Here is a 26,146-nt window from a genome sequence, read left to right as displayed (position 1 = left end):
TGCAAATTCCCACGAAAGACGATTGTTGACTGGCACCCCTGTTAAATGCCTCCCTTATCTTTCCCGCTCACCTCTCATGCCGTTCTTCTCTCGTCTTCTTCCTCCAAAGATAAAGCGCCAGAGGTAGGGTCAAGTAAAGTTAAATTTACCACGTACAACTGCTGTAAGCCGGGTGCCTTGGTTCCAGCACTGCTGTACGGCGTAGACGCGCGTGAATATAGGTTCCATACTACAACGTTTATAAAATGACGTTGTTCTGCATCCACGAGCCTCTCGAACAGAACGTCGAACCTATCTAGTGGAACCGTTCGATGCTGTTGCCGTATTTGTTAGAGGCATCAAGGAGCGCATACGACATGCAAGCAACATTTTTCTGCAGCTGATGTAGTATTTCATTTGCTATCGTCAAAACAAAGCATCCATAACATTTTAATAAGGAAACACTGCGAATACCACTAATGTATTATTTTCTGCCTTGGGCTTGCGTTCAACAATGTTCAACAAATTCCAACAATGTTGACAAGTATGAACATTGACACCGGGGTTAGGGGTTTATATTTGTCTGTGGGTATATAAGACCATTGTGCAGCTTGTGTTTCACTTTGGCCGGAGGGCTGAATGAAGCAACAGACAGACAGACCGACAGACAGAACAAATTTCTGCGCTTAGTATCCCAACGAAGACTAACATTTTTAAAATTTTCTTGAAACAAACACCGAAAACCACCATCAGGAGCCAACATACCTGTATTCGCCGAACAGTGCCCTATGTCCAATTATCAGCTACCATCACAAGTAGACCGATGCCACCAACCGCTATGATGCCAGTTTCATGCTCCTCCTCTTCCAATTGCTTTACGAAATCGCTTTCAACCAGCCCTTGGATATATTTGCAATTCAAGGGCACTTCAATGGCTTGAATCATATTCTCCGTACCGTCGTACTAACTGCTAAGACGTACATCAACGATACGCCGGCGGGGTACGTTCGCAGCAGTTTTTTCCGTGGCATTTAAGTGTAAATTTGTAATTCGAAGCATTAATTAAGGCCCAGTGACTACAAAAGGTGCTCCCGCATACACGTTAACTGAATTCCTCCGCCTGCTAGGGCACAAATGTATGCGCAATGCTTACCTCTAGAACCCCAGGTGAGGATGTCTGCGGGAGTACATCCATTTTTATGTGTGACTACATGATTGGGTGAAGGTTGTTAGCTCCAGCATTCATTCCGCTTTTACTTTTCTGGCCTGCCGTATTAAGTCACACATACATAAAACGTGTCTACATTTGCACTTGCAGCCTTTAACTCGGGTGAGGCAATCATTGCAAGGAGAGTGCATCCAAACCAGCGATTATCGGCTCCGAGTTTCTTTAAACATTCTTCTTAGGGTATAGGGAAATCCAAATTGTCAGTAATATGCTTCGGAGAGCAACAACAGCATTTCTTTTTTCTCCGTCAAGGTTCCCAACAAAGCACACCAGTAGAGATCAAGCTTTCTTCATACAATCCTAACACGGCGAGGGGAGTTATGATATAAACAAATGAATCCAGCGAGCAGACGTTTCGCTGGCTACGATGAGAGCAGGTAAAATCCTGACATTACGTCACTTTGGACGCACTAACCGGGCAGTTGCCACAGTGGACTGGACACACCTACACTTTCCAAGGCTGTTAAACATTGTGTGGCCCTCATGAAAGTTTCGCCTTACAAGCACGATGATTTCTTTGCTTCTTTTGCCGCTCTCACGAGAACGGATGGGGAGGCTGTCTTTACCCCCTCAGGGAGATGGACGCGGGAAACCCGTTGACGGATTTAAAACCCATAACTCATTCGAAAAACCATAACGCAAGGCACTCAAGAAATCAATTTCACACAACCGATAAACAATCCAACTTCTAACAAACCATCCCGACACACGTAATCAAACAAACAACCAAAGTCGCTACAATAAAGATTATGTGCAGTTAAATCCAAGGACCCCTCTCCCCACTTCATCAATTAGTCATTGTCTCGTGAGTACTATCACGAACTAGTCCCTAGCTACGTCTTATATTACGTGTCCCTACTGGACACGTCGTCGGCGTTGTCGTGTCGCAGACTTGCGTGGCCGCGACTCATTGGTAGCCGTCGTCGACTATTGCGGATGCCGGCGTTCGATGCGCACGGTCGTTCTGAGGACAGCGTGGGCTCCGCGCGTAGCTATGTGTTTCCTCAGTGGCTACCCCCTGGCAGTGGCTTCTGCTGGAGGTCCCAGGTAGGCCTTAACACAAACGTATCCTGTCTGGGCCGTCGAAACGAAGGTCGACGGAGCGTGGAGGTTGGCTCCTGCGAAACGTTCTCTGATGGTCTGACCAGTGCGTTACAATACTTGACCATGATGCCTCGTTGTTTCGGCGCGGCGTTCGTTCATTGGTGCGTTACTGGCCCGCACTTCAAACGGCCAATTCTTTGTTCTTTTTTGTCTTTTTTCTGGAAGGTTTGGATACATCCCCACTCCGGAGGTGCCCTTTACCCATCACAATTTCCCCCCGCTTTCAAAGATTTTTCTCAAAAAACTGCTTTAGCATGGCCGCCGATGTCCACTTCTTGCACCACCACTGCTCACTTGCCTTGATTCCACTCATTATCACCACTGCTTACTAATCAGGGAGCAGTTCACTGAACTTCTCATTTCACTTTCACTTTTTATCTTTTGTTTGTAGTTCAGTCGTGACCAAAGAACACCCACACTTTGTTCACACCACGTTCCCGTTCACACCAATACATCGCTTTCTCAAACCGCGAGATACTCAAACTCTTCTCAACCGCATCACTGTACTCGAGCACTTCAATGATCTCTTATTCGACAACACTCTTTCTCAATCCACACAAAATACGGTTTTTTTCTCCTGGGGTTCCCCAATACACACTTTGCATCTACTCCTTTAATTTCTACAGTTCATACGCTTACAATAGCATTGTCTTTCCACTCGGCTACATCATTTATTCCCACACTTCATGCACTTGCGCCAAACTACTCGCAATCTTCTCTAACACCACCAAAATCACACTTCGATGATCTAATACTCAACACCACTATTTCTCAATCCAATCTTTGTCCCTAACTCATTCATATCCCCATTATATGCATTTACACCAAGGTTGCCTTTTCACTTCCCTACAATATTTATTCTCTTATCCAACCTTTTACCACAATACCCGACTTATTCGTAAGTGTTACTCGTCCTACTCCTTTCCCAGTCAATTCCGTCTTTTCCATCAGGTTTATTGGCCTATGGCTCCATCTTCAGTTTCTTCGTCCTCCTCCATAGAACCCTTCACTAGGCTGCCATCTCTGTTTGAATCACCACCATTGTTCCCTTGTCTCATGCACTTATGGCCCGAGCTCTGTCTCCAGTCCTTTTGGGCGACTTGCACGCTCTCTTAGTTTGTGTCTCAATTGCGCGTAAGTGCTTGCCCTCTCCTATGCAATCGGTAATATGGCTACTCCCGGAGAAAAACTCAATGCCTCTCTCGTGGCTCATGCAACCCTGGCAGGGGTGCTGTTTACGGAGCTATCTGTTCCTCGTCTTAGAGGCCTTAGCTGGTCATCTGCGCGTTATCTTTGTATCGCGCGCTAACTCTACAAACTTCCTAGCAACCCTATCACTTTTCGCACAGCTATTTTTATGCACTCTAACCTTGCTAAGACTCAAACTCTTGTTTTACTTCTGCTTCACACGATTTCGAAAACCTGGACACTTTAACTCGCGCCATGGTCTCTACAACCTTAAAGTGTGCTGGCTATTGCCTTTCGCTTGGTACCCACCGCCGTCCAGTGCCTTCCCGTAAAATCTCTTCTCGAACAAAACCATGCCCCAGAACATACAAAAGAAGAGGCTATATGGCAAGATCAAGTTCATTTAAGGGAAATAGTGATATCATAAGACCACGTACTTGAAAACAATGGCATTCTTTGTGACAGCAGGACCCTTCCACATACACGAGGGAGATAAGAAACGGAAGTTGGAGACATTCTGTCGGCAATCCCACAAGCGCATGAAGTATCGAATGAACGCGTAAATATCATTACAGATTCTCATGGGGCATTAGACTTTCTGCCAGAAGAACTAAATGCTTTGATAAGATACTCCCTTCCAAAATTTAAAAAGTGAATGACGTCACCAGGACACATGGGCCACGAAGAGAACGAGGCACTGACCAAGAGGCAAGCGAACTCACATAGGGTGCTCCTTGCGATCACGGCCACCTCACTCACATCGAAGAAAAACGCTAACGTGTCCTCTTCCTACCGCTAGGACCACAATTATTCCACTTGCTTCAAGTGAGTCGCAATGCCGAAGAATAGCAAACACCATGGAGGATAAACTAACACAAATATCTACGAATCTATGTGACCGAAGATTTTTGGTGTTAATCACACAATAACTTAAAACTCTGCTATAATCGAGGTAACATCCACCCTGTCCTCTGAAACCTTTAGCACAACTACAAACATTTGTCCAGGTGCACGAAACCTAGCCTTGTGCAAGAATACCTTCAACCGGGAACAAATCAAACGTTCTATATTCCACTTCTATCCAGACATGGGAGACGTCTTTGACCAGCTCGTTACTTTAATGTCAGTGTGATCTGATGAGAAGGGAAGAGAAGACACGCTGCATCTGCCTCCATAGACTTGAAGTTCCACCCTTGAGCTCCTGACCAAGCCTTTACCGTGAGAAAGATCTCCACTTTCTTTCTGTTCTCATTCCATCTTCACTTCAGGGAATGAACACTTTGACACAATGACACTTACACCTTCTCATTCAAACTGACCAACACCCCGGAGCTGCAACCTTCACGCTTACATATTAACCTGCAGAAGCGCACCGGGCCTTTGCATCTCCTGGACACGGCCATTAAAAAACCTCGTGTTAGTCTTTCTATCTTCGCAGACTTTCAGTGCTTGTAAATACAACAACGGCGTTTAAGAACGCTCCCTGATAGTCCAAGTAATGTTATCGCATCTTACATCTTTAAACCCAAATGTAGATGTTGCCTGCAACTTTCTTCCTTTTCAATTGGCTGCACCTGTTATTGTTCCCCACCGCTGCGAACCCGCATCCCTCGAGCCTTTCGGGTGGCCGAGTGGTTATATTGCCGGTGTAACGGCGTAAAGATACCTGGTTCGGTTCCTCGGGCCTCCCTATCCGCATCTTTTTTCTTCATGCTTCGATGTTTTTTGGTGTGACGGAAGGATCTGTGCCGGCCTAAACACATCTGTAATTATATCGGAATAACTGGAAGAGACGTAAATGATAAATAAAAGAAACATAGGTAGAACATGGAAAAGAGCATCAGCGGCCATCTAGGCACTCATTGCGGAGGCTGTGGATTCCAACTTATCTTGCATAACCATTCATTAGTGAATAAAAAAAACCAAAGCCCACAAAGAAGGAAATGCAATTTCATGCAATAGCAGATACAAACAGAACGTCTGTGTGGTTGCCTTTTGTCGCGCTATAGGCCAATTATTACAACCTATGCGGACAGTTTGTAAGCATATAGTGGAAATGTCGTCATTACACCGTTGTTGTTATGTTCTCAAGTGTTGTGCTTTCGTTTCCTTCTGGTCTTGTTATCTGATGTATTTCTATATGAGACTTCACAGCGGTAAACGTCAATTGACAATCCCCGCATTTTTGTCTTGTATTTCCGCCCTTGTTTGTCCCGATGTGAATTGATTGATTGATTGATTGATTGATTGATTGATTGATTGATTGATTGATTGATTGATTGATTGATTGATTGATTGATTGATTGATTGATTGATTGATTGATTGATTGATTGATTGATTGATTAATTGATTGATTGATTGATTGATTTTAGGGTTTAATGCGCTGCCGCAATGCAGGCGATGAGACGCACCATAGTCAGGGCACCGAATTAATTTTGACCACATGGGGATATTTAATTGCGCAGAAATCTCCTACACACAGGCGTTTTCGCTTTTCGCCTGTATCACAAAAGCGGCTGCCGCGTCCGGGAATCCTACCCCCGTGCTCAGCAACAACGCTGTGAATCGATGAGTGCTCGTGGAAGAATTTTTTTAGGTGAAATCATACACTATCCGTACTCAAAAGTGGTAGTGCACGTTTTCAGCGATTCAATGCAGGTGTACTAACTTCATCAATAAAAACCAAACGCTCGATTTTTTAGTTAACCCTCACAGTGGTATCCGCGCTGTATTTGCTCTAAACATTTTTGGAACTTAAACAAGTAACTTGCATTACTTGCTGGTCCCACTGAGTCGTCTAGGAACACCTGTCTATATTACTACGTTTACAGACTTGTCCGCTTGTTGCCGTGATACAAACTGGAAGTAATGTTTATCTGTTCGAAGCGTATTCAGAATTTTTCCCCGCACGGGACACCTTGAGCAATCTTGGTGACGGCACTGGCGATACCACGGACCCCGAGCCCCCAAACATAAGCTGGATCCAACCGTGGCGATGTGTTTATAGGTGGAGGGTTAAAAACCACGAACGGTGGCCGTCGGAGCCCAGGTCAAGCTCTGGAGGATGGGTTTCCTGTCTGTTTACCAGGCAGGGAGCTCCGGGACCTCTTTGACTAGCAGGGTAAGGCCAAAGGAGAAAGTACCCCCATCTCCCTGCTTTTCCCTATGCCGTATGGATAAATCAAAACCCCCCTCAAAACGTGATCGGTCCCTGAAAAGGGGCCGCACCGAAGTTTCCTTTCCATTCCTACCAACCATCAACAGTCCGAAACCTGACAACTACCCTCGTTTTTTGGTCCTTGAATCAAAAGATAAGTCCAAACCCCTCTCTTCCCAGTCTGAATTCCTCGTCTCAAGGTTTCCTGAAGGAATCATTGACAAATCTTTCGAGACAAAAAAACTACGAACAGGCGAAATGTTAGTTGAAGTCAAGACGCAGCAGAAAGCCACAAATCTCCTGACCCAAACCCGCATGGCAGATCTGGACATCACTGTCACACCCCACCGCAGCCTCGACAGCTCGCAGGGTGTGATATCTGAGCCAGATCTGCTAAGTGAAACAGAGGCCGACCTTCTGGAAGGCCTGAAGGATAAGGGCCTTACCACTGTCAGGAGAATCACCATCCGTCGTGACAATGTAGAAATAGCAACAAAGCATATAATGTTAACATTCAACAAATCAAAACTTCCTGAGCACCTCAATGCTGGCTTCATTAGGTGTGGTGTACGTCCGCACACAGCTAACCCGTGCCGCTGCTACAAGTGCCGGCGATTCGGGCACGCTACAACTTCTTGTCGCGGCAAAACGACCTGCGCGAAATGCGCCGCACATGACCACCATACTGAAAACTGTGAATTTACTACCTTCACCTGTGCAAACTGTCAGGGGCCGCACGCAGCATGGTCCCGCAGCTGTGAAAAGTTTCAATTAGAAAAGAAAATCATTAACATCAAGGTCACTGAAAACATCACCTTCCCAGAGGCGCGGAAGAGGTTCGCCTCTTTTCCTCTGGGGAGGTACGCCGGCGCAGCTCGCCGGGGGGCGGAGGGGCGTCTGGTTTCGGCGGGGACCCAGTACCGCGAGTCAGACTTGGTCCCGCCCTGCCCCCCCCCTGGTTTGCCTTTGGCAGCCCAACCCGCCTTCGCACCGCTCGCTGAGTCGGCAGCGGCTGTGGTGGCAACCAAGTCTGGTGGGGAACCTGCTGCACCTACTGTTTCCCCTTCTGCACAGGCCCGAAGCACACGCGAGGGCCCGGACGAGATGGAGACAGAGGCAGTCGCAGCGACCCCCTTCTTCGCCTCACTGCCTGTGCCAACTGTGGTGCTCCCCACGCCTTCGGCACTGGCACCGCAGGCAAAGAACACCCGAAAGGGTACCACGTCAAGGGGGCCCAGTCCGCTGGGCACCCCCTTGGCTTCAGATGATATGGACGTCGAGCCCTTCCGGCTTTCATCGCAACGGAAGGAATGGGCTGTGACGTCCAGGTCAGTACAGAAGGCCAGAAAACCCCTTCCAAGAGTGCAAGCCCCGAAAGACCCCACATAAATAGTAACACTCCAGTAGCTCTGAACACATAATAATGGGAAGAGAAAATATTGTGCAATGGAACTGCAGAGGCCTTCTGAATAATCTTGACGACGTGTATGAGATTCTGCATGCCAATCAGCCAAGTTTAATGTGTGTCCAGGAAACACATTTGAATTCGAAACACACAAATTTCTTGAATAGTTACCTGGTATACAGGAAAGACAGGGAAGGCTGCACACACTCCTTAGGCGGTATGGCCACAATCACCCGCAAATCCTTAGCATGCCACCCTATAACCTTCAACAGCGTCCTTGAGGCTGTAGCCGTTCGCACAATAATGTTTAATAGGTTGATAACGGTATGCTCCATATACGACTTCAGGGCACTAGTTGACCAGCTGCCCGAACCATACATCCTTACAGGCGACCTTAATGCTCACAACTCTCTTTGGGGCTCTTCCAGAACGGATGCCCGAGGTCGCCTGATAAAGAAATTCCTTACATCTTCTGGAGCATGCCTTTTCAACAACAAACAGCCTACATACCATAACATAGGTCACAACACATACACACATCTTGACCTGGCTATGGGTTCTGCAATTCTCTTTCCATGTCTTGGGTGGGGTGTGCGCACGGACCCATATGGTAGTGTCCATTTCCCCACTTCATTAACGTATATAGGTACAGGCCAGAGAAGTCCACCTTCCCATAAAAGGTTTATTGAAGCAAGAGCTAACTGGAATACATTTACAGAGACATCCCAACTACACCACACATCTATAGGACACCTACACGTTGAAGAAGCTACCCAACTGCTCACGGCGCAGATCCTCGACGCCGCCGAAAAGTCCATTCCCTACGCCTCTGGTGCCCCGCGCAACCAGCGGAGGCCGTGGTGGAATGAGGACTGCAGGCGGGCGCGAGACGCCCAAAACAAGACGTGTGGTGTCGTTCATCGGTACACCACGTTGGGTAACCTCATTTTGTTCAAATGGGCAAGGCATTAGGAAAACGTGTGCGCCGTGAGTCAAAACGAGAGAGTTGGCGTTCCTTCATAACATCCATAAACTCCTACACAGACACACGGAAAGTATGGATGAGAATACGCAAACTCGAAGGACAACAAACACACCGCCTGCCTCTGGTCAGCACAACACGGGACACACTCGAAGACCAGGCTGACACACTCACACAACACTTCCAACACGTGTTCAGTTCAGCACACTACACAAACACTTTCATGAAACACAAACAAACGGCCGAAAAGAAGTCTATACTAGATAACAGTAGGTCAACATCTTCTTATACCTCAGAGTTGTCACTGAATGAGCTGAGGGCTGCTCTGAGCACGTGTAAACCCTCAGCTCCAGGCCCAGACAACATCACATATACAATTATACAACACGTACACGCTGACACACCTATAACACTTCTACATCTATATAATAAAATATGGCTTTCGGGGCACATTCCACACTCTTGGAAGGAGGCCATAGTAGTGCCTTTCTTGAAGGAGGGAAACGACCCGTTGTCCCCCTCAAGCTACCGTTCAATAGCCCTGACGAGCTGCCTGTGCAAGCTTCTCGAGAAGATGATAAATCGCAGGCTCGTGTACTTCCTTGAATACAACGGTCTTCTCCAGAGCTGCCAGGCAGGCTTCAGGGCGGGGCGATCCACGAACGATCAACTCGTAGCTCTTGAATCGTATATAAAGGATGCCTTCGTTCATAAACAGTATTGTGTAACTGTGTTTTTCGAACTCGAGAAGGCCTACGACACCGCTTGGCGGTACGGGATCCTCAGTGACCTCAAGTCATTCGGTGTCTCGGGTAACATGTTAAACATTCTTGTCAGTTACTTGCCCGAAAGAACGTTTCGAGTGAGAGTCGGTGGTGCACTCTCAAAGGTTCACGTGCAAGAAAATGGCGTGCCACAAGGTGGTGCGTTAAGCTGCACTCTCTTCATAGTTAAATGAACTCTCTTGGGAAGACATTGCCCCCTACATTCTCCTATTCTATGTATGTAGATGGCGTCCAGAAATCCTATAAATCATGTATTATATCAATCTGCGAACGTCAAGTCCAGCTTGGTGTCAAGAAACTTGCCGGCTGGGAAGACAAGAATGGGTTTAAATTGAATCCTGCAAAAAGTTCCTGCGTTGTGTTCTTCAGGAAGCGTGGGGTCCATCCGGACCCAGACATTCATCTTAATGGCGTGTCGCTTCCTGAGAACAAGGAGCACATGTCCTTAGGTGTTGTGTTTGACCACAAACTCACATTCATTCACCACATCAAGGAACTTAAAAATAAATGTCTCAAAACAATGAATATTTTTAAGGTTCTCTCCCACCAATCCCATGGTTTCAACAAAGAACTCCTGCTTCGCTTGTATACTGCTTTGGTTGGGTCTCGCTTGGACTACGGCAGTGTGGTGTATGGGTCGGCGACTAAGACAGCCTTGCGAATTCTTCACCCAGTGCTACACTTGGGACTTCAACCTGCGTCGGGTGCTTTTCTCACTAGCCCTGCCGAGAGTCTTTATGTCGAGTGTAATAAGTGGAGCCTTGAGAACCAACGAACGTACATGGACTTGCTTTATTCTTTTAAAATTTCATCGCTGAATAATCATCCTTTTTATCCTGTCTTTAACGATACATCAACATCTCTGCTGTTTGTAAACGCTCATCCGTTCCTCTGCGCTTTTCACTTAGAGTGAAAGAGCGAGCCTCGGATCTCAGTGCTTCGTTTTTAGATGTGTACAGGTTATCCTTTTCAAACAGTTTACCGCCTTGGCATGTTCGCCCTGTGTCGTGCGGCCTTTCTTTTATGAGACTTGACAAAATCGGGTACCACGAGCTGCAATACTGCAGCACTTTCTGTCTGTGCAGTTTAAATACACATGCGCAGAATTTTATAGTGACGCTTCTAAAACCTCCACTATGGTGTCGTGCACTGCTCATGGTCCAAATTTCAATGCAGCCAGAACCATGAGCGTGCACACCACAATTTTTTCAGCAGAAGCGTATGGAATTTTACTGATTGTACGACACATTCTTGAAACTCAAATTCCCAATTCCATCATCTATACAGATTCCTTGAGTGTTGTTCGCGCACTGTCATCGCACAAGCCCCCCCAAAAACCACATAGTTAATGTTTTATTCAACACTATCATGTCCGTGTATGCACAAAAGCATAAGCTGGTCCTGTGCTGGGTCCCAGGACACGCAGGGATCGCTGAAAACGAGTTCGCACACGAGAGGGCCGCTGCTGCTGCACTAAGGAACACTGTAGACATTACAACAATACCCTACGCAGACCTCAAGCCACACACAAGGCAACACCAGCGCAGAACATGGCAAAAAAATTCACAGCATATCCACGGGGTGAATGATGATGAGTGGGCGAAGCTCCTGAGGGGAAATCATCGGTAAAACCGTGACTCTTCAGTGAAAGTTCGCCAACTACATCTGTGTCCGAACGTAACGTCTAGAAAGTCTCGCTTAAACCGCGCGTCGGCACCTTGGGGCTGAGCTCGCCTGATGCGTTTTGGAGACGCCTCACGAGCTCTCACTGCATCGGGGTCTGCCTGCCGATACGCGCGCTTTCTCGCCGCTTCCCGTTCTCTGACGTTTTGGAGATCCCCTTCGCGCCGCAGCCGTGCCGCTTCGCGTACGGCAGGGTCCTCGCGCCGTTGCCGTGACGCTTGGGCCTCTCGTTCTCGAACGCTGGGATCTTGGCGGCGTCGTCGCGCAGCCAGACGACACGCTTCGGCCTCCCGCTCTCGTACGGCAGGATCTTGGCGGCGGCGTCGCGCAGCTTCACGGAGCGCTTCTGCCTCGCGGGCTCGCACATCTCCAGCCTTATCCATCGGGCGACTCCGAGCGCGCGCCAACAGCGAACGGATTTTATTACAACGCTTCCCGCCATCTAGTAAACAATCCAAGAACTAAACTAGAGGTAGCCACGCCATCTAGTAAACAATCCAAGCGCATCTTTTCATCATATACAAGTACCGCCATCTAGTAAACAATCCAAGAACTAAACTAGAGGTAGCCACGCCATCTAGTAAACAATCCAAGAACTAAACTAGAGGTGGCTACATACATACGTCGAGGATGGACAGACCCACGCCCTAAGGAGCTTCGCCCCTTAATACTGGGGTGAACAGACAGACAACAAACTAAATGTTATAAAGCCACACTTGGGACGGTACACAGCTGACTCACACAACCGACACACGGAAGTCGCCTTGGGTAGGCTGCGGATAGGGCACACCCATGCAACGCACTCGTATCTGCTGACGGGATCTTCTAGACCCCAGTGCAGCAGGTGCGGAGAAGCCCTATCCGTAGTGCACATAAAAATCACATGTAAGGCACTTCACACAACATGACACAAACACTTCACAGAACTCTACAGACAACATATCCCGCTACATCCATCGCTGTTTCTAGGTGACGATGCCATTGTTTCCGTGAAACGTGTGTTTGAGTGATTGTCAGACGTTAAGTTTTAAAACCTCATTTCCTATCACGCATAATCAAATCTGGCCCTATACACCAGTCATCACCATTATCTTTAATTGATTTTACTATGTTCGGTGACACGTTTTTTTACCTACATTTTAAGTGCGAATGCACTCCTTAAGCGAGCCTGAATCATCCGCCGCCGTAGTCCGCATAGCAACAGCTGCGGGTGCGCGCTCTCCTCGTCTTCCCTAGCAACGGGGGGAGATGGGCGCGCGCTGCCTGGCCGCTAACATGGCACATACCCACGTGGGGGATTGGCCAGGAATCGGGCGTGAGAAGGGCTAATGCACCTGCTTAAAGGAGTACTGACACGAAATTCCAAAGCTGACATCCGCTCTAGCAACAAGTACAACGACAACACAAATAGGTGTCTGTGAATAAATGCATCTTCCTTTCTTTGTAGTTGTGTGTGTGTGTGTGATCTCTCTTTCGCGAACATTACCGAACCGCGCATATTCAACTCCTGCATTCGCACTTTCACATTCTTCCCTCGGGGAAATGCGGGGAATTTTTTGTGGTAACCAATTCACTTCATTATATAACCTTTTTTTCTGGCGCTCTTTGCCCTCGTTGGCCTTGGGCCATTTAACACTTACCATCATAATATTCAGAATTTTTAGGATAAAGCCGGAAGAACATTTTTTTAGACCACCCATGTTCTTAATCCGAACGAATGTGCCCACGCTCTCAGCTATTGCGCCTTTTCTATGTCCTATGTTATCCTTAAACTCTCCCAAGTTGCAGGGAAGGTGGTACTACAACAGTGTATACAATATTCAACACATTATGGCTGCCAGTCTGACACAGTTTAAATCACGCTTCCTGTAAACTTGTGTAGATATGTTTGAAACGACAGGAAATAGTATTGATTTTGAATAGTTTTTTTTTGGGGGGGGGGAGAGTTGGTTTGTTGCCCAAAAGGTTACTGGCCCCGTTTACTACGAAAAGCTCGGGGTCAGGTGAACCTACCCCTTCGGCTCTGTCAGATATTGTTCGGGACCCCAGTTTTTACTGATTGTTTTAGTATCTGCGCCCGTCCTGTCCCTTCCTTATTGTCGTGTCTCGCGCGCGCAGTTTTGCCACCATTGAAATGCAGTACCAACTTGCCCAACAACACCCGGTACTAATTCTGAGTACGTGCTGGGGATGACTTCGTGGTGGTCTCATGGGAGTAACGGCCTGAATACCGGAAGACTATGAACGTTGCCTATGAGCATGCCCTTTCGCCAAAGCTATTTTTTCTCTTCCAGGGAAGGACTGCCCTGTGTACCGATGGTTTCTAGCTTCTTCTGCTGACGTGGCGTAGACAAGATTTCGAAGAAGTTGATGCGTCAAGGTGAGGGTTTTTCAAACGGTGTTTGGGAGTTCAAGGTGACAAAGACCGATTCCTTGCCTTTGGTGGCTGCAAGGACAATGGTAGCTTCCATGGCAATGGCAGAAATGGCAACGGCAGTGCCGATGTTCGTTGCGAAAAGTGGGCACCGGGCATAGGCCCAGGTCCTAGTTAGACAGTCCGATTGGAATAAATTTCAGGATCTCGGTTCCTTACCTGAGCGCTTCTGAAGTCTGCAGATCCTAGAGCTTTAATTTGTCTCATGGTCTCTCTGTTGTGGATTTGGTGCACGTTTTAATAAATTCTGCCAGTGTAGCATGTTCGGTAACACATAGAGGAATGCGTTTAAGCATTGTTTTAATTAGTAATTTACAACACAGTTATCTGCTGTGCGTCTTCTCCACATGGTGAGCAATAACGTTCAAATTGGGCTGTTTAGAGTGCATCAGCTATTTCCTCCCAAATTTTGTTCACGCCCCGTTGCAATAAATATTTCTGTAAAGGCCATGCTGGGAAAACTAAATAGGTTGTTGGCCTTTCCTATTAAGAGCATTTAGATAATTAAGCATTTTAACACTAAAGTGTTTTATGCCGGGGTCCAAAAAGATCTAACTGACGTCATATCTGTCACGAAATGACATCGCCAGAAAACTTCGCTTGGCGCGGCGGCGCCGGGATTCGATCCACGAACCCTTCCGTCGCGACGGGAGATACGAAACGCGCTCTCGACTACGCTATGAGCCGACGCGTGAATGGGCCGATAGGCACTCCTTGTCTACGAGAGGGGCCGACGCGCCGACAGTTGGCGCCTCGATGCCAGCGCCTACGTGTACTAGGGACGCGCTGGACATGCACCTTGAGCTGCGGAGAAGCCGACTTGCTGATGTCGCACTCGTGTCGTGACGTGACGCGGTCCGCTGCAGCGTGTGTTCACCAAACTGTTCGCTGATAACTCCTTTGGTTTCGTTCGCACAGACGGTTTGCGAGCGCCTGTGGTTTCAGTCGGATTTACGCAATGCTCCGACGTGTGCAATCCAGTGTTTAACGTTGATGCGTCTAACTGTGCCATACCAACGAAATAAAACTGGCGACGTGCAAGTTCATACCGATGCACAATAAACATGCAACTGCTCCTGTGAAGGCACAATTCACTTTCGTGTTTTAACGGTTCCTATGGAAGAGGGAACAACCACATTTTTGTTTTGTTTTTTCAGGATCGTCCATGCTGATCCAAAAGTAATGTAACTTAAAACTACTAGAACGAGTGCAAGGGTGGAAAGTTTTTTTGCCGCTTCCTGGGTGGTTTTAAAAGGGGTATGATTATTAGTAGTCGTATAGTTTTATACTCCCTATAGAGCCCGCTGAAAGTAGACCGAAGCACAAGGACAGTCATTCACCACAAGAACGAGAAGGCTTACACTCAATGAAGTTACCAGGCTGCCAATGATGTAGACGGTACAACTTTCCGCTGGTGAAGCAGTCTCGTCTACGTCGCCGGCATAGTATACTGGAGACAGGGGGTGGATCAGTCGGACATCAGGGCATAGGGGGTGTGATGGTCTATGCGCGGTAATATGAGCGGTGCTCTTGTGCGCACGGAAATGTGGTGGCAACCGCGCCGGCGGGACAGGGATAAGAGATAGCAGGTCTCGGTTACTAGACTTCGAGTCGATCAGCGAAGGCCATCACCGCAGGTGCCTACTCGAACAGCCGAGAAACTTGAATGTTTCGAATAGAGAGTTTTATTATTCGGGAATACTTGAGTGGTTCTAGTAACAACCGTGCAGGCTGCTGCCATCACGTCTTTGGCACAACCCTCTGGCTGGCGTTTTTTTTTACCTTTTCGTGTTCTTTCTATGGTTAAGTGTGGCTGGTTTTGATTCCAACAGTACCTCGAGGATATGCCCATTGCCTTCTTAATGCTCATATCATTTTTATAGTTTTCAACCTGTTGCCATAATCGCTGTTCAGCCCCATCAACACGTATAGTAGCTAGTCAACTGTAAACTTGACAGAACGTGGCAATGAGGTGTTTTCACGGCTGCTATGAACATGCTGCATGTGCATTTGTATAGAGAGGGTGCAGTTTGATGACCCATTTCCCATCGAATGTTGTCACACAGCCAAGAATGATGCACGGCTCTTTCAGTAAGCAATGCTTTTTGGAGCAATTTTTTGTTCTGCAACTAACAAGAAATAACCACAGGCGTCGAAGGCGCAATGCTTGACCAATTAGCATGATGGCGTGTCATATTTTTGATGGTTTGCCATACACATACGGGCGGAATTTTTAAATGACCTATATAACAGTAGGGCCCGTTTTCTCAGTGGCTGAGTAGTTTTCTCTTGTTTCGACAAACGGAGGCTGACATACGCGATTACTTTTTTCAGCAGCTTCGCTATCGGGCGTGGACAGCAGCACTTAAGCTTATATCACTGGTGTCGGTGTTAATTTTGTTTCGCCGTTTTCATCAAAAAGACGTTATTTCTGCTAGCGGAGTACTACCACTTAGCATTCTTCCATCGGGAAAGCAAGGGTGTCTTACGCGAAACGCGTGAGCGGATCTGCAGCCCGTGCATAAGTTTGCGATGAAGCACCGGAATTACGCTCGAATTCCCAGAAATCTTTGCACGCCCTTCTTGTCCTTCGGCCTACGAAAGTTCGTCATGAATGACGCTTTCGCATAGTCAGGCAGCAATCGCTCGATCTTTGTGACGTGGACCAAATATTTCAGTTCCTTGTACACGAAGTGGCACTTTTCATGATTCAGCGTTACACCGAGAAGCGGATGACCTCGAGTACTAAATATAACTTCGCGAGGCCCTTCTAGATATCCTAGAGAGGTAGATAAGGGAGGTGTGCCACCGCAGGCCGGATATCGCTGTCCGCAACTCCTTGGAACGTTGCTGGTGCTGTGCACAGACTAACTACACCTGACACTCCTCAAGTCTGTCCGCCGTCATAAAGGCGGTCTTAGCGTCTCTCTTCTCCACTTCAATTTGAGAGTACCCGGGTTCCCGGTCCATCGATGAGAAGGACTTCGCATGGTAAAGATGGTCAAGGGTCATATTTATTCGTGAGCGGGAACAGTTATTTTTTTTCTGTTTTCTTCAGCCCTCGGTAGTCAACGCAGAACCTTAGTTCGGCGTCTTTTTTTCACGAGCACTACTGAATCAGCCAACAGTAGCGGAGCATATCTTGGACTATATGTTCGGTGATATTTCGGTGCTTCTCATGTAGTGTGTGGCGTATGTTCGAAGTCGAGCAAAAGCATTCAGTTTAACGGCTCAGCGACGCCCCTAGCTTCTTCTGTTGATCGCGTGGAAGCGCTGGGTTAATATCGTCGTAAATCTGAGGCTGGGAAGTTAGAAACAAGCTAGAAATACACATACGCGGCGAACAAGCAGTCATCAATGTGACGTGCACAGGCTATTGTGGCAGAATCAATTGTCGCGGCGTTTGTCCAGCCAGTGTTTATCTCTCGACGTTATTCTTTCTGGAACCATCAAACTGTACACTCTTAGTCGCGCCCCGGATGGCCTCCTGTTTATATGCGGTGGGCAGTCTCAATACCATGATATAAGAAACCCTGACAGAGTTATTTTCCGTGACAAAACCTCAGGTGGTTGCATCACGCTTATATGCTGCGCCAACAGCCAATGTCACGGCTATAAACTAGCAGAGAGCCTGGCGCCAGGAATAAAATAAAAAAGGGGGGCAATCGTGGTGCTCCGAGCGACATGTTGGCTTGCGGCGCATGCGCGTATTCCTCCTCACACAATCGCCCGCGAGCTGCTTTTGCGGTGGCCGACGATGCGCGCCCGACGACGCGTCGAAAGCCGAAAAACATTCACAAATATCTCGCGCGCACATGCGCAGTAGCAATGGAAAAAAGTTCGCGCGCGGTGAGTTGTGGTACTGTGATCCGTCTCCATCGCGCACGTGCGAGGAGTTTCATCGCGGAGCAAATTGGAGGCCCGCGCTTTGACTCTCGTTCTATGTAGTCCTTACTTAGTTCCAAGTGTTCACACGTTCTTGACCACATTCGCTTCCGCTGACATCAAATGTGTGCTTCCGCTGACATCAAATGTGTGCTTCTACGTCGGTGTAACAGTCGAAACAACTGCAATTGCGACGGGTTTATTAGGGCCACCGGTCACGCAAGCTAAGCAGCGGCGCCACGTCAAGCCGGCTGGTAGGTGTATTGCGGGCAGAGCCTGGTTGAACACGAAAGGATAGGTAAGTCCCTGGATTTCTTGTTTTTTTTTTTGAGGGGTGGGGGGCGCAGATTGTAAGAATTAGTGTTTGCATACTAGTAGTAATGGCCATGAAATTATGCCTTTTTCGTCGTTCTCCGATACCCGGGCCCGTACGGTAAACGTGACGTGCTATATAGACAGAATTCGGTTTCCCTGTGCGGCGGCCGTTTTGGGATCCAGGAGAAAAATGAACACGCTTGCACATGTGGGGTACTTCCGTTGCCATAATGAGTACCACGCTGTAATAAAGAAATTGCATTTTTCTATGTGTTTCATTGTCCAGGTCAAGGCACATAAAGCCCAGTTTGAATTCTGTATTTTTCAATTTTCCATGGCCACTGCATGTCATTTTCGGTACGCGTAGCGAAAATGTATGTTACGTTTTTTCGTAACTAGGTTTTCGCGTCGTCGTTTTGGCTAGTGAATTTTCTGGCGCGTTGAGTAGTCTTGATTCTGTGGCGATTTGTAAAATTCATTACGGTGCGTTTAAGTGGTGAGGTTTTCACATGATGCAACATTCATGAGTAGCACCAGCCCCCATCTTGTTGTCTTCACCACAGCTGTCGTCTGTCTAGAGTGTCAACTCGCGGTTTGCTGAAACATGATAGCATTGGCAGCGGAAACGCGGCGCGTCACCGGCGTGGAGGTCGCTCGAAGCGGTGGCTTCGAATGTTGTTAAAGATGCGCTGGTTGTTGCTCGGTGCACGCAGTTTACCTATGCCAAAAGATATTGCTAGCAATATTGTTCCATCTTTAAGAAAATGTTTTGCGCCCTACTATCGGTGAAAATTGTTTCATAAAAAGAAACTAGGGCACATTACCCTCCCCATGTAACAGAAAACAGAGTTTCTTTTCGACGTGCAATTGACGTGTCTCCGTCAAATAAAATTATGGCAACGTTTTCTCGCACGCCTTTTCACTGAAAAAGCGCTCGGCCTTCCTATGTATATGAAGAAAACGTTCTCTTGGAGCGCGTTTGAATCTACAAGAAAGTAAGAGAGAAATAATTGTCTGAACTACAGGGATGCACTTACCTGATTTATCATATTTTCACTTATCTGCTAACGCGTTGGTGATACTTCTGCTGCGCCCCTCCAGGCTATACTGTTTTACCGCCAACATAGGTGGGCGTACTCACTCGTGAGTACACTCATTTGTACTCATTTGTTCTGAAACTCACGAGTGAGTACGATGATGAGTGATCACACACTCAGAAAAAAACAGTGAGTACGATGACGAGTGAGTACAGGGGTAAGTCCACTACTCGTGAGGACAGTACTCATTAGTACACTACTCATGAGTATGAGTGCTCATGAGTACAGTATTCATGTGTATGAGTGCTCACGAGTTAGAGTACTCATGAGTATGAGTACTCATGAGTACACAGTACTCATGAGTACACAGCACTGATGAGTACAATACTCATGAATACTGTTTTTGCGATTGCTTGCACTCTTGAGTATATGCACTCCTGAGTACAGTAGTGCAAACAGTAGTGCAAGCAAGAAAACGGACGACAAAAGCTGCCACCCGAAGACACGCAGAAAAACGCAGTTTACGGCCACGGCTGCACCGTTAAGCCCCGAGCTCCCCTGAGCCCTACCCGGCCTGAGAACAAGAGGAGACGCGAGAAGCAACGCGAGTGCTTACGTTCCGTTTCGCTTTCTCACATGTACTTGCCTTCACGCAGTAAGTCGCCCAACGACAGTGCACCGCGTCAGACGTTTTCTTCCTCTGTCCTGATTTATATGTAACCTGTGTTTTTCTAATCAATTAAACAATTTATTTTTTCTACTCAGTTTTTCATTCGAGCTATGACCGAGCTAACAGTGCAGATGAGTTGATTATTCGTGAGTAATACAAACTGAGTACTCATGAGTAGAGATTGAGCACTCATGAGTGCAGAATGAGTAGTACTCATGAGTGCAGAATGAGTAGTACTCATGAGCTGCAGTACTTATTGAGTACTTATGAGTACAGATTGAGTACTCATGAGTACAGAGTGAGTACTCATGAGTACAGATTCAGTATTCATGAGTACAGATTGAGTACGAATACTCGTGAGGACAAATGAGTTTGAGTACAAGTGAGTACGATTACAAATGAGTATTTGATGAGTGAGTACGGGTGATTTTGTGAACAGACGAACTTTTTGAATCTGAGTTTGATTGAGTACAGAGTGAATTAAAAATATTGTGATTGAGTTTGAGTGAATCCTTTGTGTTTTGCCGACCTATGACCGCCAATAAATAACGCCACTCTTTTGTACATTGCAACTTTTTCACCTGCCGTTTCTTTTCTTTACGCAGGGCCAACACAACAGATTGCTACCCGTGACTCAAAGTTTTTAAAATTTTTACAACGCTGTTTCCATTCCATTGCGACGAAATTCCAGAAGCAGAAGCTCGCGGGCCAAAGATTGCTTGTGGCAATTCTACAAAGGCCATCTACATAATCGGAAGTGGTGTACAGGGGGGATTAAAAGAAATGCGAACAACGGAGCGCACAGCCTCCGATGCATGCTGCACCGTCTGGCTGCAAAATCAGTAAACTGCGCACATGCGCTCTCCTTCGAGAGCGTTTGAGAGTGTGGCCTACATTATTAGGAAATGCTTGATCAAGAAGCGACGCCGGTCTTTTATTTTGAGGCGCCTTTTCTCACTGCGTCGCCACTGAGCAGGATAATCGTTGAAAAGCGTCATGCTAGCTGCAATCTGCCTGCTGCACGCTTGGCTCCCGATTGTAGTAGATAACAGGTTGCTCAGTGGCGACAGAGCATAGCAAGACGCTTTAAAATAAATGACTGGCGTCACTTATTTATCAAGCATTCCCCCTAACAGTAGGCCACACTCTCAAACGCTCTGAAAGAACTACGCATGCGCGCAATTTACTGACCGTGCAGCCAGACGGTGCGGCATGCAGCAGAGGCTGTGCCCTCCCTTGTTCGTATTTCTTTTAATCCCCCCTGTACCTGGACTATAATTGAAGCCCGAAGAATGTACGTTTTCTTTGTTTCGAAATATATTACATTAAGGGCATGAGATACCCACCAGCTTTAGGCCAAACGTCGGTCGTTATACTAGCAGTAGCCTGCAGAAAAGACGAGTTTTCTCCCTGTTTTGTAAGCAGAAAGCTGCTGAAAATTCCATGAACGAAAACAATAATTTTATCTTGACAGGTCGTTATTTCATCATCGTCATCATCATCATCAGCCTATCTACGCCCACTGCAGAGCAAAGGCCTCTCCCATTATTCTCCAATTACCTCGGTCCTGTGCCAAAGGTGACCAATTTATCCCCGCAAACTTCTTGATCTCATCTGCCCATCTAATTTTCTGCCGCCCCCTGCATCGCTTGCCTTCTCTAGGGATCCACTCTGTTACCCTTAATGACCAGCGGTTATCTTGCCTTCGCATTACATGCCCTGCCCAAGTCCATTTCTTCTTATTAATTTCTCCTAATATGTCTTTAACACCAGTTTGCTCCCTGACCCACTCCGCTCTCTTCTTGTCCCTTAATGTTACACCTATCATTTTCCGCTCCATTGCCCGCTGAGTCGTTCTCAATTTAAGTTGAACCCTCTTAGTGAGCCTCCAAGTTTCTGCCCCGTAGGTGAGTACCGGTAAGATGCAGCTGTCATACACTTTCTTCTTCAGCGACAATGGTAGGCTGCTATTCATTATCTGAGAATGTCTGCCATATGCCCCCCCCCCCCCCATTCTGATCCTTTAATTATCTCTGCCTCATGGTTGGGATCGGGGGTGACAACTTGGCCTAAGTACATATATTCGCTTACCACTTCCACTGCCTCGCCATCTATCTCAAACTGCTGTGCTGTGCCGAGCTTATTGATCATTACTTTAGTTTTCTGCATATTAATTTTCAGGCCCACGGTTCTACTCTATTCGCCCAGCGCGGAAAGCATGCTATGCAATTCGTCCCCCGAGTTACTTAGCAAGGCAACGTCATCAGCAAATCTGAGGTTACTGAGGTATTCTTTTATTTGCTCTTCCACAAAAAAAAATAATTTGTGTTCCATAAGGGCAATCTGCTAATACATATTTGTATTTGTTATTTCAGTATAAGTCTTTTGTGTTCAGATTTGTATTTTGGTTATCAAATAAAAAGAAAACATCGTTCCTTGTACATGGTGCCATTAATGTAATTTTCATCTCACACTTGTGCATGCTCATGAATTCGAGAATGACAAAATACCTAAAATTTACATACCCAACTCAGTTCTCTGTTCGTGTCCCAAGCTTGTATGAGTAGACTATCACTTCAAGATCCGGATAGGTTTAAGGTATACAGTTACTTTCTTTACAGCTATGATTGTATCATAGCATTATGAATATAGGGAGTATTTTTATTTCGTGGTATGTGCATTGAGGCCTGATAAATAAGGGGGCAAAACACTGAGATTATAAAGGTAAAACCTCATTGCACAAGAACCGAGGTCATGAAGATGTTCCAGAAGGGCAGAAATTAAAAATGTTTTAGGGTAATTGCAGCCATTGCAACCCATTTATTTCTGGCATTACTTTATATGATCTAAACTTTCCATCCACAAGGGTGCGTTCATGCCCAGGTGAAAATGCTGAACCGCGACCTTGCGCTTCCGCGTACAATAATAACTCGCTAATAATAGAAGCGCGAATGAAACGAGGCCACTTAAAAAAATTGCATAACCTCAGAGAAATGTCTACTAATGCGCAGCATTCTTATGCCGCTCCTCTTGAGTGTGAGTCTTTTAGAGCCAATCTTCTTGGTTTTTCCAAGTCCTGTCTGTCCAATTATCTCCATTTACACTATTATAACAATCACAGGTGTTACTTGCGCCAAATCTGCATTTTTTGTAAATGAAGGGCGTTACAAAGCTCAGAATTTTTCGTAGTTTTTATACTTTCCTTGTTATTTAATTTTTCAACATTCTGTTCGACCAATTATCTCCATCTACGCTATGATAACGATTCAAAGCGGAATTTCCGCTAAATCTGCATTATTGTGGAAATGGAGGGTGTTACGGTTCGCCATTTTCCGACATTTTTTTATGTTTCTTAATCTTTGGTACCTCAAAATTTCGTTTGACCAATGGTCTTCAGTTACGATGTTATAATGATTAAAGGTAGAACATGCGCGAAATCTGCATTTTTCTGGAAATGCAGGACGTTACAAGTTACACGGCCGAGTGCTTGTCCGGTCTGCGCGCGAAAATGCTAAGATATTCTTTGTGTGCTGGCGATCCATAAAAGAAAACGCAGTATCTTGCCTTCCGACAGTTCTTTACCTGGGCATCAACGCAGCAATTCTGCAGGCGTCGCGACACAATGTTGTGTGGAGTGAGTGATTTAATATTGGTTCGTTACATCACCAGATGCGTAATTTACTACCGCCCCCTATTACAAAAACAAAGGTCGAGGCATGTAACCGCACCATCAGAAGAGCTACGACGAACAGAAAAAAATCAGTACACCATTTCATCCTTGGTATACTTGCCACTCGTGACGACACAGCTCTTATTTTCAGTACGACAGTGCGTCTTACGTGCTAGTTATTTGCAAGCATTGTCATTGGGGGCACTTTCCGCCAATGGCCAAGAGTACTTTTGTTAACCAGGCAGAATACCTGTTATCGATTCCGTTTGCATCGATGGAATAAATCCCCGCAAGGCGCATCATACTGTTGGAACGAGCACACAGCATGACAAAAGGTTTCCGCTCGTACCAAAGTGCTTAAATTCCCGCAAGCCGAAGTATTATGCTTCTTTGGTAGAGCGAATTAAAAACGGTGGTCTAAAGAAGAACACTCGCCACCGAATGTGTTATTTAACACTCCTGCTTTACGCGCAAGAGAATGCAGAATACTTATAAGCCCATGTTTGCACTCCCCAGCAGCCCGTGGGGTGTGGCACAGTGGTTATGATATCCGCCTCTTGATGCGTTGTAGTGGACCCAGGTTCGATTCCCCGTAGCGTTACGTCTATGTGCTTACATGTCTCGCATGATGTAACATGTGTTACAGCATTCGTCACGGGGTGCTGACGTTGGCCTGTCAATGTGAGCGAAAAAAAAAACGGATGAACTCGATTCGAGTGGCTTTTTTTTTCTTTTTTTTTTTGGTGAAAAGCAACAAGGCCGCTTATTTGAGGGGCCGTATGATTTGGGGTCCGCTTCGTAAGTGGGAATAGATTAGCATAACGGGCCGCGTAGTAAAATTACGGCCAGCGGCCCGCCGAATACACGGCCCGGGGTTTGGGTGGCCCTCTGGTTAGGCGGCCCTCGCGAGGGCCGCTTAAACGCCGGGCCGCGTGTTCGGTGGGCCGCGTGTTTGGCGGGCCACTTGCGCTCGAGGCCGTCTGAACCGCCGCTTTATAAGCGGCTTTAAATTGACGCAACGGCCCGCCTACATGCGGTTCGTATAACCAGGAATTGACTAAGAGTGTATCGAGAACACTATTGATCAAAGAGGGACTTTCGGTGTAGTGACAAAGGGGCGAAACGATCCCTATTAATAATAATAGCCCGTGCGGCATGCAAAATAAAGATGGGGAATCACGCACTTCACTTCAAAAAAAAACGACATAAGACAACCCGGCTCGGCCGGGCGTGTTGCGTCTTGTAGCGAGTTGTAGCGACCGCAGTCTGCTGGTAGCGGGGCCGGTCGCCGTCGCTCCGTCGAGCCAGGACTAGGGGAGAGCTTAGAGCCAACTCAACGGGTTTATTTACATTTTTACAGTGAGTTGTCGGGATGAAGACAGAAGACAGCTCTTGGCGGGCCGCAGCACGCCCTTTTTGTTGACCCCCGATCCCTAGTTCCCTAGGTTAGGGATCCCCATACAAAACAATGCGGACCAATGGTGATGTGTACGTTCCTCGCTGTGAAGCACCGCCCTCGGGTAGGGACACGCCTTTCAGGTATGTCGGCAGATGCACAGCACACGCACACACACACACCCTTGCCACTCGTCAGGAGCCTGTAGTAGGGGGGAAGAACGGAAGACGCGCGGGCGCCGCGTATCCTTTTGGTGTCTGCCGCGCGCTGCGTTCCCAGGGAGCCTAACAGCACAGATTAACAAGGTTCGTGGAATCACTCCGGGAAAAGTTAATGGCTTGACCATTGCCACTGCCTTCTTCGCTGTGCTGCCGCCGCCACTCGGTCCCATTGTCCGGTCGTCGCCGTCTGGGCTTTCACGCGCACACGCGTTCAGTTGCTTAGGCCGGGGGAAGACCCGCGGCTCCTTAATCCCTTTTGGGGCAACAACATTCAACGCCGCTCAAAAGCCGCTGTCAATCAGTGGACGCCGCGGCGTCGTGTCGGCCTCCTTTCGTTTCCGTCGACAAGCGGTGGGGTGGTCGACCGGCGGGCGACTGACCCGCGCAAACATGGCGCCAGTGAGTCATAACAGGCGCTGGCAATAAAACACTGGTGTAAACAAAACAGAAAGCATAGTTAGATGCAATACGTATTCTTCGTAATAAAAAAACACTCCTTTCCGCTGGTGGGTTTTGGCAATAAAAGACTACTTTACAATTGATCGAATCAAAACAGCCATATCGCAGGACACTTAAACTATTATTACCTTACCAACGTGTGAGTTCGAGCTAGTTGGTACTCCATTGTCTTGTTCGTCCCCTGTCTGAATTTTTGCGCTTTGAAATCGTACTATAGGTACCTTTTTACCAGAATTGAGCAATTAAAATTACTTATTTCACCAATGTTTTTCCTTACCTTCCTTCTTCAGGGGTGAAGTCAATACTTCTGGTAGCCCGTCGACCTTCTTGAGCACGAACCAGGGAAGAGCTTACGCAGAGGTACTTCTCCAAAAAGGCTTGAACTTTTCTATTGTTTTCCCCAGAGACTCCGATAAGAAAGAAATTTTCGGGGTTCTTTATAACCTGCAAATATGCATAGCCAATAGTTAAATGCACGGTATTTAACTGAACAACTTATTCGTTAAAGAACGGTCTAGAGTAACAACGGTGTATATTTTCCGTATTT

The 26,146-nt window shown here is 47.0% G+C and overlaps 1 long non-coding RNA gene across 1 annotated transcript in view; it reads right to left on the bottom strand.

The window, feature by feature from the left end:
- Positions 1–26,146, bottom strand: part of LOC144164053 (uncharacterized) — a 113,059-nt gene that overhangs the window by 78,760 nt on the left and 8,153 nt on the right. Inside the window, exon 2 of the long non-coding RNA XR_013321024.1 lies at positions 25,877–26,043. This is a non-coding gene — a long non-coding RNA (uncharacterized LOC144164053). The remainder of the gene's footprint in view (positions 1–25,876; positions 26,044–26,146) is intronic.

This window comes from Haemaphysalis longicornis, unplaced genomic scaffold (assembly GCF_048455015.1).
Source record: "Haemaphysalis longicornis isolate Haplotype H1 unplaced genomic scaffold, Haemaphysalis longicornis Haplotype H1 scaffold_13, whole genome shotgun sequence".
Taxonomy (NCBI): domain Eukaryota; kingdom Metazoa; phylum Arthropoda; class Arachnida; order Ixodida; family Ixodidae; genus Haemaphysalis; species Haemaphysalis longicornis.
The sequence above is the reverse complement of the archived record's forward strand: the minus strand, read 5'-3'. Positions and strand labels throughout refer to the sequence as shown.